This window comes from Monodelphis domestica, chromosome X, assembly GCF_027887165.1.
Source record: "Monodelphis domestica isolate mMonDom1 chromosome X, mMonDom1.pri, whole genome shotgun sequence".
NCBI lineage: Eukaryota > Metazoa > Chordata > Mammalia > Didelphimorphia > Didelphidae > Monodelphis > Monodelphis domestica.
The window spans coordinates 39,368,727-39,388,653 of NC_077235.1; the positions used below are offsets into that span (position 1 = coordinate 39,368,727).

The window sequence follows — 19,927 nt, forward strand, 5'->3', positions numbered from 1 at the left end:
CCACAGGAGGGTTCCTTGCATCTGTTTTCTTGTTAGGTTTGATTTTCAGTTCCCTAGGAGTGTTCATTTTGTGATTGGTAAGGAAGGGTATTCAGAGGTCTGAACTATTGCTGCTCCCAAGCCGCCATTTTGACCCATTTGCTCTTTGTTAATTGCCTGGATAGAAGCTGTCAATTATAATTATAAAGACAATTTAAGAATTATTGGCCTACCAGAAGATCATGACAAAAGAAAAAGCCCGGACATAATACTACAGGAAATTGTTCAAGAAAACTGTCCCAGTATCCTAGAACAAGAGGGAAAAGTGGAGATTGAAAGAATCCACAGATCACTTCCTGTACTTAATCCTCAATTGACAACACCCAGGAATGTTATTGCCAAATTCAAGGACTATCAGACCAAAGAAAGGATATTACATGCTGCCAAGAAGAAGTCATTCAGATACCATGGAACCACGGTGAGGTTAACTCAGGATCAGGCTGCATCCACACTGAAGGACTGAAAGGAATATGATATTCCAGAAAGCAAGGGAACTAGGTCTACAACCAAGAATCAACCACCCAGCAAACCTGACTATATTCTTGCAGAAGAAAGTATGGTCATTCAACAAAACAGAAGAATTCGAAGAATTTGTAAAGACCAGACCTGAACATAAACTTTGATGTCCAAGCACAACACTCAAGAAAATCATCAAAAAGTAATTTAAAAAGAGGGAAAAAAGAAAAACAAAACAAAACAACACACAAAAAATTTAAGAGACTCAATCAGTTAAAATTATATGTATCCCTGTAAGAAAAAGTCATTGGTAACTCTAAAAAACTATTGTTATCACCTGAGTAGCTAGAAGAATTACACTTAGAGGGAACAGTGACAAACTGTAAGGGATAAAAGGACAAGGCATAAATAGGTATGTAGATGTATGCATACAAAAATGTGTGTGTGTATACAAGAGAAAAAAAGATGTTAATACTAAAAGAAATAGGAAAAGAAACAAATGGGGGTAAATTTATATGTCACAAAGAAATACATTCACAAAAATTGACCATGTACTAGGGCATAAAAACATTGAAAACAAGTAAAAGGAGCAGAAATAATAAATGCAACCTTCTCAGACCACAATGCAATAAAAATAATAATTAGTAAGGGTACATGGAGAGGTAAATAAAAAATTAATTGGAAATTAAACAATATGATCCTCCAAAACCGGCTAGTTAAATAACAAATAGTAGAAACAATTAATAACTTCATTGAAGAAAATGACAACGATAAGACAGCTTTTCAAAACCTATGGGATGCAGCCAAAGCAGTACTCAGGGGAAAATTTATATCCTTGAGTTCATATATTAACAAATTAAGAAGGTCAGAGGTCAATGAATTGGGTATACAAATTAAAAAACTAGAAAGTGAATGAATTAAAAATCCTCAGATGAAGACTAAATTAGAGATCCTAAAAATTAAAGGAGAAATCAATAAAATTGAAAGTCAAAGAACTATTGATTTAATAAATAAGACTAGAAGCTGGTATTTTGAAAAACCAAATAAAATTGACAAGGTACTAGTCAAAACTACTATACAAAATAAACCCACATAAGTCATCAGCATTTTTATATATTTCCAACAGATCTCAGCAGGAAGAATTAGAAATAGAAATTCCATTTAAAGTCAGCCTAGACAACATAAAATACTTAGGAATCTATCTGCAGAGACAAACATAGGACCTATATGAACACAACTACAAAACACTCTCCACACAATTAAAATGACCTAAACAATTGGAAAAACATTGATTGCTCGTGGGTGGGATGAGCTAACATAATAAAAATGACCATCCTACTGAAACTTATCTATCTATTTAGTGACATACCCATTGAACTTCCAAAAAACTTTTTTACTGAATTAGAAAAAACCATAAAAAAGTTCATTTGGAAGAACAAAGGATCAAGGATATCCAGGGAAATTATGAAAAAAAAAGTACAATGGAAGGGGGACTTTCAGTCCCAGATCTGAAACTACACTATAAAGCAGTGGTCATCAAAACAATTTGGTACTCTCTAAGAGACAGAAAGGAGGATCAGTGGAATGGACTTAGGGTAAGTGACCTCAGCAAGACAGTCTATGACAAACACAAAGATCCCAGCTTTTGGGACAAAAATCCACTATTTGATAAAAACTGCTGTGAAAATTGGAAGACAGTGTGGGAGAGATTAGGTTTCGACCTCATACCCAATACCAAGATAAATTCAAAATGGGGGAATGACTTGAACATAAAAAGGAAACTATAAGTAAATTAGGTGAACACAGAATAGTATACATGTCAGACCTTTGGGAAGGGAAAGATTTTTAAACCAAGTAAGACTAAGAAAGAGTAAAAAATGTAAAATAAATAATTTTGACTACATCAAATTAAAAAGGTTTTGTACAAAAACTATGTAACTAAAATTAGAATGGAAGAAACAAATTGGGAAACAATCTTCATAACAAAAACCTCTGACAAAGGTCTAATAACTCAAATTGATAAAGAGCTAAACTAATTTATAAAGAGCTAAACCAGTTGTACAAATAATCAAGCCATTCTCCAATTGAAAAATGGGCAAGGGACATGAATAGGCAGTTTTCAGTTAAAGAAATCAAAACTATTAATAAGCACATGAAAAAGTCTTCTAAATCTTTATAATCAGAGAGACGCAAATCAAAACAACTCTGAGGTACCACCTCACACCTAGCAGATTGGCTAACATGACAGCAAAGGAAAGTAATGAATGCTGTAGGGGATGTGTCAAAGTCAGGACATTAATCCACTGCTGGTGGGGTTGTGAACTGATCCAACCATTCTGGAGGGCAATTTGGAACTATGGCCAAAGGGCAATAAAAGACTCTCTGCCCTTCGATCCAGCCATAGCACTGCTGGGTTTGTACTCCAAAGAGATAATAAGGAAAAAGACTTGTACAAGAATATTCATAGCTACGCTCTTTGTGGTGGCAAAAAATTGGAAAATGAGGGGATGCCCTTCAATTAGGGAATGGCTGAACAAACTGGTATCTGTTGGTGATGGAATAGTATTGTGCTAAAAGGAATAATAAAGTGGAGGAATTCCATGGAGACTGGAACGACCTCCAGGAAGTGATGCAGAGTGAAAGAAGCAGAGCCAGGAGAACATTATACACAGAGACTGAAACACTGTGGCACAATCGAACATAATGGGCTTCTCCATTAGTGTCAATGCAATGTCCCTGAACAATCTGCAGGGATCTAGGAGAAAAAACACTATCTTCAAGCAGAGGATAAACTGTGGGAGTAAAAACACCGAGGAAAGGCAACTGCTTGACTACAGGGGTGGAGGGGATATCAATGAGGAGAGACTCTAAATGAGCACCCTAATGCAAATACCAACAACATGCAAATGGGTTCGGAGCAAGGATACATGTGATATCCAGTGGAATCGCGCATTGGCTATGGGAGGGGTGGCGGGAGCGGAGAGGGGGGGAGGAAAAGAAAATGATCTTTGTTTCTAATGAATAATGTTTGAAAATGACCAAATAAAATAATGTTTAAAAGTAAAAAAACAAAAAACAAAAACAAAGAACAAATGGAGCAGAGGAGGACCAAGCAACCCCAAGCAAAAACACAGAAACTCCAGCGAGGTGGGCCCAAGCTTTGGAAGAACTCAAACTACAATTCAAAAAACAATTAAGAGAGGGCTAAAGACAATTTAGAAAATAAATTTAAAAGCAAGATAAATCATCTTGAAACAGAGGCACTTGAACTAAAATGAGGAAGCAATGTCTTGAAATCCAAAATCAACCATCTTGAAAATGAGGCAAAGAAGATGAAAGATCAGAAGGAGCACAATAATCAAAAAGTCAGGGATGAAATTCAGTCTTTAAAAACTAGAATCCAACAACTAGAAGAAATGACTACACAAGGCAACAAGAATCTATAAAACAAAATCAAAAGAATGAAAAAATTGAGGAAAATATGAAACAACCCATTCACAAAAAGAGAAGTCTTGAAAGCAGAGCCAGGAGAGATAATTTAAGAATTATTGGACTACCAGAAGAACATGACAACAGGAAAAACCTGGACATCTTTCTACAGGAAATTATCCAAGAAAACTGCTCCAACATTCTTGAGCAAGAGGGAAAAGTGGAGATATAAGAATCCATAGTGATCTATATTTCATTCTGAATTGGCAATGACCAGGAATATTATAGTCAAATTCAAGAACTACCAGCCTAAGGAAAAATTATTAAAAGCTGCTAAGAAGAAGTCATTCAGATACCATGGGACCACAGTGAGGATATCATAGGATCTGGCTACATTTAGACTGAAGGACCGAAAGGCATGAAATATGACATTCCAGAAAGCAAGGAAACTAGATCAACAACCAAGAATCAAGTACCCAGCAAAACTGACTATATTCTTGCAGGGGAAAGTATGGTCATTTAATAAAATAGAAGACTTTTAAGCATTCCTAAAGAACAGACCAGACTTGAACATAAAATTTGAAGCCCAGACACAGAAATCAAGAGAATCACCAAAAGGTAACTAAGAAAGGGGAAAAAAACAAACAAAAAACTTTTTAAAAGGGACCCAATAAGTTAGAATGATTTGTATTCCTACAAGAAAAGAGGATATTGGTAACTCTTTAAAGTTGTTATCACCTGAAGATGGCAGCTTAGCAAGCAGCAAAAGTTCAGACCTCGTGGAAGACCCTTCCTTACCGATACAGACTGAATGCTCCTAGGGCACCGAAATTCAATCTGAACAACAGGACAGAAGAGGGGAACCCTCCTTCTGGACTCAAATCAAAAGGTACGCCCCCCCCAAAAGCTGGAATCCGAGAATACTCAGGGCTAAGGGGAAGGCAGAGCAAAGGTCCCAGGACCCCTCCCCCACAACCCGGAGGGCTGAGCCCCCAGCAGCAGTGGGAACCTCTGAGCAGGCAAAGGTGCTGGTTTTCAGGGTCTACCTTGTGAGCAGCGGGGAGCCGGGCTCGGAGCATCCAGCTTGGACAGAGGGGAGGAAGTCAGGGAGAAACAGGCGGTGGCTGGGTCCCTCCATTGGGCTCCAGTCTCACCCTTGCCTCAGGCACATCCAGACCAATCCAGTTGAACTAATCCCATCAGAACTCCTCAGAGTTTAGGGAGGCAGGCATAGGCACTTGCGGACCACGGAGAAGCAGCTGGAGAGAACTGGAGAGAACTGGAGAGAGCCTGGGCGGCCCAGCCTTCCAGGAGTCTTCAGAGCCTCAGTGCTTCATACCACATACAGCCCAACCCAAGTGAACTCAATCCAATCAAAAGCCTCCAGAGGACAGGGAGGCTAACTTTCCTCCCCTAGAGACTGTACCAAGAGATCTGACAAAGCTCCAAGAGGGGAGACTGACAGCCCCAAAACCAAAACAAAATGAGAGGAGCAAGAGCACAGCCAAATACGGGGAGCAAAGAAGGGATAAAATTGTTATCAGCTGGGTAGCTAGAAGAATTATACTTACAGGGAACAGCAACAAACTGTATAGGATGAAATGGCAAAACATAAATATGTATATATATATGTATATATAAATATGTATATATATACAACTAGAGTTAAAAAAGAGGTTAATACCAAGAGAAATGGGAAAAGAAACAAAATGTGGTAAATTTATACGTCACAAAGAAGTTCATGTTGGGGGGGGTGGAGAACATCAATATACTGTAAGGGTAAAGAAGTTGGAGACAGGAAATATTCAATTCGTACACACATTGAAATTAAGAGGGAAGAACAATTAAATATAATGGGGCAGAGAATTGATTTGCGCACTATAGAGAAGTAGAAGGGTAACAAATGGACTGGTACAAGGGAGGGCGAGGATGGGGGTAGTTTAAAAAGATTGTAAAGAAAATAAGAGGGGAATAAGAAGGGAGTGGTGGTAGAAAAGGTTGGGAATTAGGGGGACTGATTAAAAACAAAACACTGGTAGAGCAGGAAATAGTGAAAGAAGGAAGAGTAGAAATCAAAATGCTGGGCAATACAGAGCTGGTAATCATAATTCTGAATGTGAATAGAATGAACTCACCCACAAAATGCAAGTGAATAGCAGAGTGGATTAGAATCCAAAACCCTACAATATTCTGTCTACAAGAAACACACATGAGGAAGGTAGACACACATAGGGTAAAAGTAAGCAGGTGGAGGAAAACTATTTGGTATCAACTGGTAAAACAAAAGCAAGAGTCACAATCATGATATCTGACAAAGCCAAAGTAAAAAATAGATTGAGTCAAAAGAGATAGGGAAGGTAAATTACATCCTGATAAAAGGGAGAATAGAAAATAAGGAAATAGCAGTACTCAACATGTATGCACCAAATGGCATAGCATCCAAATTTCTAAAGAAAAACTAGTGGAGCTCAAGGATGCAACAGACAGAAAAACTAAACTAGTTGGAGACCAGAAACTTCCTCTATCAGAACCAGATGAATCAAACCAAAAAAATAAATAAGAAAGAGGTAAGAGAAGTGAAGGAAATCTTAGAAAAATTAGAGTTAGTACATAAGTAGAAAAAAATAAATAGGGAAAAAAAGGAATACACCTTCTCTGTAGTAGCACATGGTGAATTCACAAAGATGGACCATGTACTAGGGCCTAAAAACTCAACAAACAAGTGCAAAAGAGAAGAAATAATAAATGTAACCTTCTCATATCACGATGCAATGAAAATAATAATTAGTAAGGGTGCATGGAGGAGAAAATAAAAAAGATAATTAAAAATTAAATAATACGATTCTCCAAAATCAGTTAAATAAAAATCATAGAAACAATTAATTTCATTGAAGACCATTACAATGATGAGACATCCTTTCAAAATCAATGGGATACAGCCAAAACAGTACTCAGGGGAAAATTTATATCCCTGAATTCATATATTAACAAATTAGGGAGGGGAGAGGTCAATGAATTCGGCATTCAAATTAAAAAAACTAGAAAGTGAACAAATTAAAAATCCTCAGATGAAGACTAAATAAGAGATCCTAAAAATCAAAGGAGAAATTAATAAAACTGAAAGTGAAAGAACTATTGAATTAATCAATAAGACTAGAAGCTGGTACTTAAAAAAGGAAAGAAGAAAACCAAATTGACAGTATCCAAGATGAAAAGAGAGACATCACTTCTAATGAAGAGGAAATTAAGGCAATCATTAAAAACTATTATGCCCAATTATATGGCAGTAAATATGGCAATCTAGGTGATATGGATAAAAATTTACAAAAATATAAATTGCCTAGATTAACAGAGGAAGAAACAGAAAACCTAAACAACCCCATATCAGAAAAAGAAATTGAACAAACCATCAAATAACTCTCTAAGAAAAAATCCCCAAGACCAGAAGGAGTCACAAATAAAATATAAAAAACATTCAAAGAACAACTAATCCCAATATTATACAAACTACTTGACAGAATAAGCAAAGAAAAATTTCTACTAAATTCCTTTTATCACACAAATATGATACTGATTCCAAAGCAAAGCACGTCAAAAAGAGAGAAAGAAAACTAAAGACCAATCTCCTTAATGAACATAGATACAAAAATCTTAAATAGAATACCAGTAAAAATACTCTAGCAAGTGATCATGAGTATTGTTCATTTTGACCCGGTAGGATTTATTCCAGAAATTCAAGGACGTTTCAGTATTAGGAATACCATCCACATAATTGACCATATCAACAAGCAAACCAACAAAAATCACATGATTATCTCAATAGATGCAGAAAAAGCCTTTGATAAAATTCAATACCCATTTCTATTGAAAACACTAGAAAGCATAGGAATAGAAGGGACTTTCCTAAAAATAATAAACAGTATATTTCTAAAACCATCAGCAAACATCATCTGCAATGGGGATAAACTAGAAGCATTCCCAATAAGATCAGGAGTGAAACAAGGATGCCCATTATCACCTCTATTATTCAACATTGTACTAGAAAAACTACCAGTAGCAATTAGAGAAGAAAAAAAAATCATGAAATACTTAGAAATCTATCTGCCAAGACAAACACAGCAACTATATGAACACAATTACAACACACTTTCCATAAAATAAAAAACTAGTCTAAGGACTTCCAGTCAAGATGGTGGCTTAGAAGCAGCAAAAGTTCAGACCTCTGAAAACCTTTCCTTACTGATCACAAAGTGAATGCTCCTAGGGGACTGAAATTCAATCTTAACAACAGGACGGAGTCGGGGAACCCTCCTTTTGGACTCAAGTCAAAAGGTATGCCCCCTCAAAAGCCAGAATTCTAGATCACTCGTGTCTAAGGGGAAGGCAGAAGGAAGGACCCAGGACCCCTCCCTCCCAACCCAGAGCTCTGAGCCCACAGCAGCAGCAGCGGGAACCTCAGGGCCGGAAAATGGGTCTCAGGGATGGCTGTTCTGAAGGGCGCACGTTGAAAGTAATCTGGGCCAATCTCGGGGCGTCCAACACAGAAGGCAGGGAAGCAGTCTGAGAGAGACGGGAGGAGCCTGTAGCCCCCTGGATGGGTCATTCCATCAGAGTCTCACTGGAGTTTTTTGCCTCGGGGCACATCCAGATCAACCCAGCTGAACCTAATCCCATCAGGAATCCTCAGAGCTCAGGGAGGCCAGGACCCCTCCCCCCGTAGAGTGCAGGGCCCTCTGAAAGGACAGGAACCTCAGGGCCAGCAAAGGCCCTGAGGTACCTTGTGGACAGTGCTGTGCCAGGCTCAGAGCATAGAAGTAAGGCAGTGGAGAAGCAACTGGAGGGAACTGAGAGCAGTAACACCCGAAAAGCCGGCAGACAGGGGAGGACAGACCCTGAGCTTCCCTAGGAAGACAGCGCAACTGCGGAGAATGGACATTCTGCCTGGGGCTAAAGCCTCGGACCATCAGACAGATACACTAAGAGGCAGTCCTCCTCACTCAGATTTCTGACTGGAAAGGGGAAGAAAAAACACAGAGATGGCAAACAGTACAGAAGTGCAAAAGCCTCCAAACACCAAGAAAAGCAAGAAGAAGGGGGTGACTTTGGACACATTTTATGGAGCAAACATAGAAAATAAAGAGGAGATAGAAGAGGAAACACAAACAAATGCTCCAAAACCTTCCAAAGGAAGTGGAAATTCTCCACAAACTCTTGAAGAATTTAAATCGGAAATTATCAAAAAGATGGGAGCCTTATGGCAGGAAAAATGGGAAACAATGCAAAAGGAACTCAGTAATCTGAGAGAACAAAATATACAAATGCAGAAACAGCTCAAATTCTCAAAAAACAGGTAAGACCAAACTGAAAAAAAAAAACCAGTCTTTAAAGGTCACAATCAAGCAACTGGAAAACAATGATCTTGCAAAAAAAACAAGAATTAATAAAGCAAAGTCAAAAGAATAAAGAATTAGAAGATAACATAAAATATCTCACTGACAAGGTGACAGACCTGGAAAACAGAGGAAAGGGAGACAATCTGAGAATCATTGGTCTACCAGAAAAGCCAGAAATAAACAGTAATCTTGATATCATAATACAAGATATCATCAAAGAAAACTGCCCAGAGATTCTAGAACAAGGGGACAAAATATGCATTGAAAGAGTTCATAGAACACCCTCTACACTAAATCCCCAAAAGACAACTCCCAGGAATGTAAATGCCAAATTTCAAAGCTTCCAAGCAAAAGAAAAAATCTTACAAGAAGCCAGAAAAAGAAAACGTAGATATAAAGGAACACCAATCAGGGTCACACAGGACCTAGAAATTTCCACACTGAACGACATTAAGGCATGGAACATGATATTCAGAAAAGCAAGAGAGCTGGGTCTTCAACCAAGAATCAGCTATCCATCAAAACTGACTATATAATTCCAGGGGAAAGTATGGGCATTCAACAAAATACAAGATTTCCAAGTGTTTGTAAAGAAAAGAACAGAGCTCTGTGGAAAGTTTGACATCCAAACACAAAGAGCAAGAGAAACATGAAAAGGTAAATATGAAGGAAAGGGAAAGGAGAAAAATGTTATTTTTTTTCTTTTATTCAAACTCTCTTCTATAAGGACTACATTTATATCAATTTATATGTATTAATATGGGGGGGAAATGTAATGTGTAACTCTCAAAAATTGTATGCATCATTAGAGTAGTAAGAAGAATCACACATAGGGAAAGTTTGGGGCGTCAAGATAATATGGAGAAAGGGGGGATAGAAACAAAAAGGGAGGGGGGAATCTTTGATGGTACTAAGATATACTCCAAGAAATAGGGAAAAAACTAAATAGAATAATCTTTCTCATACAAAGATACACATGGGAAGGGGATAGGAAGAATTCTCCTATAAGAAGGAGAGGAAGAGAGTTATTACATAAAACTTACTCTCAGTGAAATCAACTCTGAGAGGGCAGAACATCCAGATCCATTGGGATCTTGAATTTTATCGTATCCAAAGGGTAAGGGAGAAGGGAAAACCAAGGGGGTAGGAACACAAAAAGGGAATGAAGGAAAGGGGGAGTGGAAGTGAACAAAAAGGGAGGGGCTAGAAAGAAAAACATATGAAGGGAGGGGACTAGGGGGATTGATTTAAAGTAAATCACTGGCTTAAAAGGTTATAGCTAAAGAAGCAAGGTCAGAATTAGGGGAGGATATCAAAATGCCAGGGAGTCCACAAGTGAAAATCATAACTTTGAACATGAATGGGATGAACTCACCCATAAAACATAGACAAATAGCAGAATGAATTATAATCCCAAACCCCACCATATGGTGTCTTCAAGAAACACACATGAGGCAGGTAGACACTCACAAGGTCAGAATTAAAGGATGGAGTAAGATCTTCTGGGCCTCAACTGATATAAAGAAGGCAGGAGTCGCAATCATGATATCTGACAAAGCCAAAGCAAAAATAGACCTGATTAAAAGGGATAGGGAAGGTAAATATATTTTGTTAAAAGGGACTATAGATAATGAGGAAATATTACTCATCAACATGTATGCACCAAATAGAATAGCACCCAAATTTATTTCTTTTTCTAAAATAAAATTTTATTTGGTCATTTCCGAGAATTATTCATTGGAAACAAAGATCATTTTCTCGCCCTCTCCCCCACCTATCCCATAGGTGATGCACAATTCCACTGGGTATCACAAGTTTTCTTGATTCGAACCCATTTCCCTGTTGTTAGTATTTGCATTAGAGTGTTCATTTAGAGTCTCTCCTCAGACATGTCCCCTCTACCCCTGTAGTCAAGCAATAACTTTTCCTCGGTGTTTTTACTCCTACAGTTTATCCTCTGCTTGTGGATAGTGTTTTTTCCTCCTAGATCCCTGCAGATTGTTCAGGGACATTGCATTGACACTAATGTAGAAGTCCATTACGTTTGATTGTACCACAGTGTGTCAGTCTCTGTGTACAGTGTTTTCCTGGTTCTGCTCCTTTCGCTCTGCATCACTTCCTGGAGGTTGTTCCAGTCTCCATGGAATTCCTCCACTTTATTATTCCTTTTAGCACAATAGTATTCCATCACCAATGTATACCACAATTTGTTCAGCCATTCTCCAACTGAAGGGCATCCCCTCATTTTCCAATTTTTGGCCACCACAAAGAGCACAGCTATGAATATTCTTATACAAGTCTTTTTTCTTATTTTCTCTTTGGGGTACAAACCCAGCAGTGCTATGACTGGATCGAAGGGTAGACAGTCTTTTATTGCCCTTTGGCCATAGTTCCAAATTGCCCTCCAGAATGGTTGGATCAGTACACAACCCCACCAGCAATGAATTAATGTCCCTACTTTGACACATCCGTTCCAGCATTCATTACTTTTCTTTGCTGTCATGTTAGCCAATCTGCTAGGTGTGAGATGATACACCAGAGTTGTTTTAATTTGCATCTCTCTGATTATAAGAGATTGAGAACACTTTCTCATGTGCCTATTAATAGTTTTGATTTCTTTATCTGAAAACTGCCTATTCATGTCCCATGCCCATTTATCAATTGGAGAATGGCTTGATTTTTTGTATAATTGATTTAGCTCTTTGTAAATTTGAGTAATTAAACCTTTGTCAAAGGTTTTTTGAAGATTGTTTCCCAATTTGTTGCTTTCCTTCTGATTTTGGTTCCATTGGTTTTGTTTGTACAAAACTTTTTAATTTGATATAGTCAAAATTATTTATTTTGCATTTTGTGACTCTAAGTCTTGCTTGGTTTAAAAATCTTTCCCTTCCCAAAGGTCTGACATGTATACTATTCTGTGTTTGCCTAATTTTCTTATAGTTTCCTTCTTTATGTTCAAGTCATTCACAAATTTTGAATTTATCTTGGTGTAGGGTGTGAGGAGCACCCAAATTTCTAATGGAGAAACTAGGAGAACTGAAGCAGGAAATAGACAGTAAAACCATATTAGTGGGAGATTTGAACCAACCACTATCAAATTTAGATAAAGCAAATAAAAAATAAATAAGAAAGAGGTAAAAGAAGTGAATGAAATCTTAGAAAAATTAGAGTTCATAGACATATGGAGAAAAATAAATAGGGACAAAAAGGAATACACCTTCTTCTCAGCACCACATGGCACATTCACAAAGATTGACATACACTAGGTCACAGAAAAATGCATACAAATGCAGAAAAGCAGAAATAATAAATGCTGCCTTTTCAGATCATAGGGCAATAAAAATAATGATAGGTAAGGGTACATGGAAAACCAAATCAAAAATTAATTGGAAATTAAATAATATGATACTCCAAAATCGGTTAGAGAACAAATCATAGAAATGATTAATAATTTCATTGAGGAAAGTAACAATGGTGAGACATCCTTTCAAACCTTATGGGATGCAGCCAAAGCAGTAATCAGAGGAAAATTCATATCCTGCAGTGCATATATTAACAAACAAGGGAGGGTAGAGATCAATGAATTGGAAATGCAACTAAAGAAATTTGAAAGCAAACAAATTAAAACCCCCCAGAAGAAAACCATACTAGAGATTCTAAAAATTAAGGGAGAAATTAATAAAATCGAAAGTGATAGAATTATTGAACTAATAAATAAGACTAGAAGCTGGTACTTTGAAAAAACAAACAAAATAGACAAAGTACTGGTCAATCTAATTAAAAAAAGGAAAGAAGAAAAGCAAATTAACAGCATCAAAGATGAGAAGGGGGATATCAACTCCAATGAATAGGGATATCACCTCCAATGAAGAGGAAATTAAGGCAATCATTAACAATTACTTTGCCTAATTATATGGCAATAAATATACAAATCTATGCGATATGGATGAATATTTAAAAAAATATAAACTGCCTAGTCTAATGGAAGAAGTAATAGAATTCTTAAATAATCCCATATCAGAAAATGAAATCCAACAGGCCATCAAAGAACTCCCTAAGAAAAAATCCCCAGGGCCTGATGGATTCACAAGTGAATTCTATCAAAGATTCAAAGAACAGCTAATCCCAATACTATGCAAACTATTTAACATAATAACCAAAGAGGGAGTTCTACCAAATTCTTTAGGACACAAACATGATACTGATTCCAAAGCCAGGCAGGTCAAAAACAGAGAAAGAAAATTATAGACCAATCTCCCTAATGAATATAGAGGCAAAAATCTTAAATAAGATACTAGCAAAAAGACTCCAGCAAGTGATCAGAAGGGTCATTCACCATTATCAAGTAGGATTTATACCAGGGATGCAGGGCTGGTTCAATATTAGGAAAACCATCCACATAATTGACCATATCAACAAGCAAACCAACAAAAATCACATGATTACTTCAATAGACACAGAAAAATCCTTTGATAAAATACAATACCCATTCCTATTAAAAACACTAGAAAGCATAGGAATAGAAGGGTCATTCCTAAAAATAATAAACAGTATATATCTAAAACCATCAGCTAACATCATCTGCAATGGGGATAAACTAGATGCATTCCCAATAAGATCAGGCATGAAACAAGGATTCCCATTATCACCTCTACTATTTGACATTGTACTAGAAACAACAGTAGCAATTAGAGAAGAAAAAGAAATTGAAGGCATTAAAATAGGCAAAGAGGAGACCAAGTTATTGCTCTTTGTGGATGATGTGATGGTCTACTTAAAGAATCCTAGAGATTCAACCAAAAAGCTAATTGAAATAATCAACAACTTTTGCAAAGTTGCAGGATACAAAATAAACCCGCATAAGTCATCAGAATTTCTATATATTTTCAACACAGCTCAGCAGCAATAACTAGAAAGAGAAATCCCATTCAAAATCACCTTAGACAAAATAAAATACTTAGGAATCTATCTCCTGAGACAAACACCGGAATTATATGAACACAACTACAAAACACTCTCCACACAAATAAAACTAGACTTGAGCAACTGGAAAAACATTAAAAGCTCATGGGTAGGACAAGCCAATATAATAAAAATGAACATCCTACCCAAACTTATTTATCTATTTAGTGCCATACCCACTGAACTTCCAAAATGTGTTTTTTACTGATTTAGAAAAAACCATAAGAAAGTTCATTTGGAAGAACAAAGGATCAAGGATATCCAGGGAAATCATGAAAAAACAGTACAATGGAAGGGGGCCTTGCAGTCCCAGATCTCGAACTATATTATAAAGCAGCAGTCATAAAAACAATTTGGTACTCTCTAAGAGACAGAAAGGAAGAACAGTGGAATAGACTTGGGGAAAGTGACCTCAGCAAGAAAGTATATGATAAACCCCAAATCCCGGCTTCTGGGACAAAAATCCACTATTTGATAAAAACTAATGGGAAAATTGGAAGACAGTATGGGAGAGATTAGGTTTGGATCAACCCTTCATACCCAACACCAAGATAAATTCAAAATGGGTGAATGACTTGAATATAAAGAAGGAAACTATAAGTAAATTAGGTGAACACAGAATAGTATACATGTCAGATCTTTGGGAAGGGAAAGACTTTAAAACCAAGCAAGACTTAGAGTCACAAAATATAAAATAATTAATTTTGACTACATCATATTAAAAAGGTTTGTACAAACAAACCAATGTAAATAAAATCAGAAGGGAAGCAACAAATTGGGAAACAATCTTCATAAAAACCTCTGACATAGGTCTAATTACTCAAATTTACAAAAAGCTAAATCAATTGTACAAAAAATCAAGCCATTTTCCAATTGATAAATGGGCAAGGGACATGAATAGGCTATTTTCAGTCAAAGAAATCAAAACTATTAATAAGCACATGAAAAAGTGTTCTAAATCTCTTATAATCAGAGAGATGCAAATCAAAACAACTCTGAGGTATCACCTCACACCTAGCAGATGGGCTAACATGACAGCAACGGAAAATAATGAATGCTGTAGGGGATGTGTCAAAGTCAGGACATTAGTTTATTGCTGGTGGGGATGTGAATTGATCCAACCATTCTGGAGGACAATTTGGAACTCTGCCCAAAGGACGATAAAAGACTGTCTCCCCTTTGATCCAGCCATAGCAATGCTGGGTTTGTACCCCAAGGAGAAAATAAGGAAAAAGACTTCTTGTACAAGAATATTCATAGCTGCACTCTTTGTGGTGGCCAAAAAATTGGAAAATGAGGGGATGCCCTTCAATTGGAGAATGTCTGAACAAATTGTGGTATACATTGGTGATGGAATACTATTGCGCTAAAAGGAATAATAAAGTGGAAGAATGACATGGAGACTGGAACAACCTCCAGGAAGTGATGCAGAGCGAAAGGAGCAGAACCTGGAAAACACTGTACACAGAGACTGACACACTGTGGTACAATCGAACATGATGGACTTCTCCATTAGTGGCAATGCAATGTCTCTAAACAATCTGCAGGGATGTAGGATAAAAAACACTATCCACAAGCAGAGGACAAAATGTGGGAGTAAAAACACCAAGGAAAAGAAACTGCTTGACTACAGGGGTATAGGGGACATGTCTGAGGAGAGACTCTAAATGAACACTCTAATGCAAATACCAACAACATGGAAATGGGCTGGAATCAAGAACACATGTGATATCCAGTGGAATTGCACATCAGCTACGGGAGAGGTGGGGGGAGGAGGGGAGGAAAAGAAAATTACCTTTGTCTTTAATGAATAATATTTGGAAATGTCCAAATAAAATAATGTTTAAAAAAATCTAGTTCTAGACAATTGGAAAAACATTAATTGCTCATGGGTAGAATGAGCTAACGTCATAAAAATGACCATCCTACCCAAATGTATTTACTTATTTAGTACCAAACCCATTGAACTACCAAAAAACTTTATTACTGAATTAGAAAAAAACCCTAACAAAGTTCATTTGGAAGAACAAAAGAGCAAGGATATCTAGGGAAATAATGAAAAAAAAATGTAAAGGAATGTGGACTTACAGTCCCAGATATCAAACTATACTATATAGCAGTGATTATAAGAACAATTTGGAACTAGCTAAGAGACAGACAGGAAGACCAGTGGAATAGACATGGGGTAACCGACCTCAGCAAGACTGTCTATGACAAGCCCAAAGATCCCAGCTTTTGGGACCAAAATCCACTATTAGATAAAAACTGCTGGGAAAATTGGAAGACAGCATGGGAGAGATTAGGTTTGGATCAACATCTCACACCCTACACCAAGATAAACTTAGAATGGGTGAATGAATTGAATATAAAGAAGGATACTATAAATAAATTAGGTGAACACAGAATGGTATACATGTCAGATCTTTGGGACAGGAACGATTTTAAAAACCAAACAAGACTTAAAAAGAGTCACAAAATGTAAAATGAATATTTTTGGTTACATCAGATTAAAAAGGTTTGTACAAACAAAACCAATGTAACCAAAATTAGAAAGGAAGCAACAAATTGGGAAACAATCTTCGTAACAAAAACCTCTGACAAAGGTCTAATTATTCAGTTTTATAAAGAGGTAAATCAATTATACAAAAAATCAAGCCATTCTCTGGTTGATAAATGGGCAAGGGACATGAATAGGCAATTTTCAGTTAAAGAAATCAAAATTATTAATAAGCACATGAAAAAGTGTTCTAAATCTCTTATAATCAGAGAGATGCAAATCAAAACAACTCTGAGGTTGTTGGCTAACATGACAGCAACGGGAAGAAATGAATGCTGAAGGGGATGTGGCAAAGTCAGTCCATTAATGCACTGCTGGTGGAATTGTAAATTAATCCAACCATTCTGGAGGGCAATTTGGAACTATGCCCAAAGGGCACTAAGAGACTGTCTGCCCTTTGATCCATCCACAGAACTGCTGGGTTTGTACCCCAAAGAGATAATAAGGAAAAAGACATGTAAAAGAATATTTGTAGCTGTGCTCTTTGTGGTGGCAAAAAATTGGAAAATGATGGGTTGTCCTTCAATTGTGGAATGGCTTAACAAATTGTGGTATATATTGGTGATGGAATACTATTGTGCTCAAAGGAGTAATAAAGTGGAATAATTCCATGTAAACTGGAATGACCTCCACGAATTGATGCAGAGTGAAAGGAGCAGAATCAGGAGAACATTGTACCCAATTAGAATGAACACTAAACCAAATCCAGAGAAAAAACTGTGGGAATTGAAAAACAGAAGAAAAACAACTACTTGATTACTTGGGTTGAGGAGGATACAATTGGGGATATAGACTCTAAATGAACATCCTAGTGCAAACATCAACAACAATGAAATATGTTCTGATCAAGGAAGCTTGTGAAACCCAATGGAATTACAGGTCAGCTACAGGAAGGGGTGGGGGAGGGGAGGGAAGGATGGAATGTGATTCCTGTAATCAAGGAATAATGTTGTAAATTGACTAAATAAAATTTTCAATGAATAAATAAATGTCTTGGAGTCAAAAAAATTATTATCACCTGGATAGATACAAGAATTATACTGAGAAGGAAGAGTGACAAACTGTATAGGACGAAATGTCAAGATATGCATATATAGGTATGTAGGTATAAATATATATAAAACTAGAGGTTAAAAATGTTAGTATTAAAAGAAATGGGAAAAGAGACAAAATGGGGTAAATTTACATTTCATAAAGAAGTACATGGTGGGCGCAGGGGAGACTACCAATACACTGGAAGGGTAAAGAGGTTGGAGAAAGTAAATACTTAATTCTTACATGCATTTAAATTGACTCTAAGAAGGAAGAAAAATCAGATCCACTGGGGCAGATAATTGATATGTGCCCTATAGAGAAGTAGAAGGGTAACAAATGAACTGGTGGGGGAGGGAAGCAATACAAGGGAGGGAAAGGGTAGGGGGTATTTTAAAAGACCATAAAGAATATAAGAAGGGAATAAGAAGGGAGGGAGAAAGGGAAGTAAAATGATGTTTGGAATTGGGGTAACTGAATAAAAACAATAACACTGGTATAGAAGGGAATAGTGAAAGAAAAATGACAGGACTAGGACAGGAAATCAAAATGTTGGGGAATCCACAGGGGGTAATTATAACTCTGAAAGTGAATGGGATGAACTCAACCACCAAAAGCAAGCAAATAGCAGAGTTGATTAAAAAACAAAATCATAGGACTTCCGGTTAAGATGGTGGCTTAGAGAAAGCTGAAGTTCAGATCTCCGGAAAACCCTTCCCGACCGATCTCAAACTAGAAGCTCCTAAGGCACCGAAATTCAAAACGATCAACAGCACAGACCCTGGGAACCCTCCTCCTGGACCTGGACCCGGTTCAAAAGGTACGGCTCCCCTTAAAAGCCAGAACCCGAGATCCCTCGGACCTCAGGGGTAGGAGCGCAGAGTCCAAGGCTCCCGGAAGCGGCAGCCTCGCCGGGCTCAGAGAGCAGGGTCTGAGGAACAACAACCCTCAGGGTCTTCTACCCAAGTCCCAGTCCGGGTGAAAGTTACTGCCTGGGGCTTCCGCTGCAAAGAGCCACTCGGTCCGGGTGAAAGTTACTGCCTGGGGCCTCCGCTGCAAAGAGCCACTCGGTCCGGGTGAAAGTTACTGCCTGGGGCCTCCGCTGAAGAGAGCTGGTCGGTCCGGGTGAAAGTTACTGCCTGGGGCCTCCGCTGCAAAGAGCTGGTCGGTCCGGGTGAAAGTTACTGCCTGGGGCCTCCGCTGCAGAGAGCTGGTCAAAACAACAGCAACCCTCAGGGCGGGCAAGACAGCCTCACGGGCTGGATCCTGCTATCCAAGTCTCAGTGAAAGTCTGTGCTCTCGGAGCTTGGGGAAGCGGCAGCCCATCCCCCCGCAGGCCGACGAAACAGCCTCACGGCCAGGGATTCTGAAGGCAACTTCCGGAAATCGAGCCAGGGGGAGAGTGTGGCCTCGTGGTCCGACCCTTCCATTCCAGTTCCAGTGAGGCATATTCAGTTTAACCCAGGGAACGCTCATAGAACCAACATCTGCCCAGGACTAAAGCCTCTGATCACCAGACAAAGACAAGAAAAGCCAATCCTCCACGTTCAGAGATGACAAACTCCACAGAAGCACAGAAGCCCCAAAATACCAAGAAAAATAAGAAGAAAGGGGCGACTCTGGACACATTCTATGGAGCCAAAATACAAAATACAGAGCAGATAGAAGAAGATATACAAGAAAATTCTCCAAAATCTTCCAAAGGAAATAGAAACTCTCCACAAACCCATGAAGAATTTGAATCAGAAAGGACCAAAAAGATGGAAGCCCTCTGGGAGGAAAAGTGGGAAATGATGCAAAAGAAATTCACGCATCTACAAAACCAGTTTGACCAAACTGTAAAAGAAAACCAGGCTTTAAAGCAAGAACTAATAAAGCAAAGCCAAAACACCAAGAAATTAGAAGAGAACATAAAATATCTCACCGACAAGGTGATAGATCTGGAAAACAGGGGGAGAAGAGAAAATTTAAGAATAATTGGACTCCCAGAAAAGCCAGAAATAAACACCAAACTGGACATGGTGATACAAGATATAATCAAAGAAAATTGCCCAGAGAT

At 37.9% G+C, this 19,927-nt stretch overlaps 1 long non-coding RNA gene across 22 annotated transcripts in view; it reads right to left on the reverse strand.

The window, feature by feature from the left end:
- The window catches only part of LOC103098510 (uncharacterized), a 143,087-nt gene extending 124,552 nt beyond the window's left edge, over positions 1–18,535 (reverse strand). For 17 of the 22 annotated variants that reach the window (XR_008914569.1, XR_008914566.1, XR_008914574.1 and 14 more), the window contains exon 1: positions 1–18,534. This exon is cut by the window's left edge. This is a non-coding gene — a long non-coding RNA (uncharacterized LOC103098510). The other 5 variants (XR_008914571.1, XR_008914570.1, XR_008914567.1 and 2 more) reach the window with 3 other exon arrangements.
- Between the last annotated feature and the right edge of the window lie 1,392 nt (positions 18,536–19,927).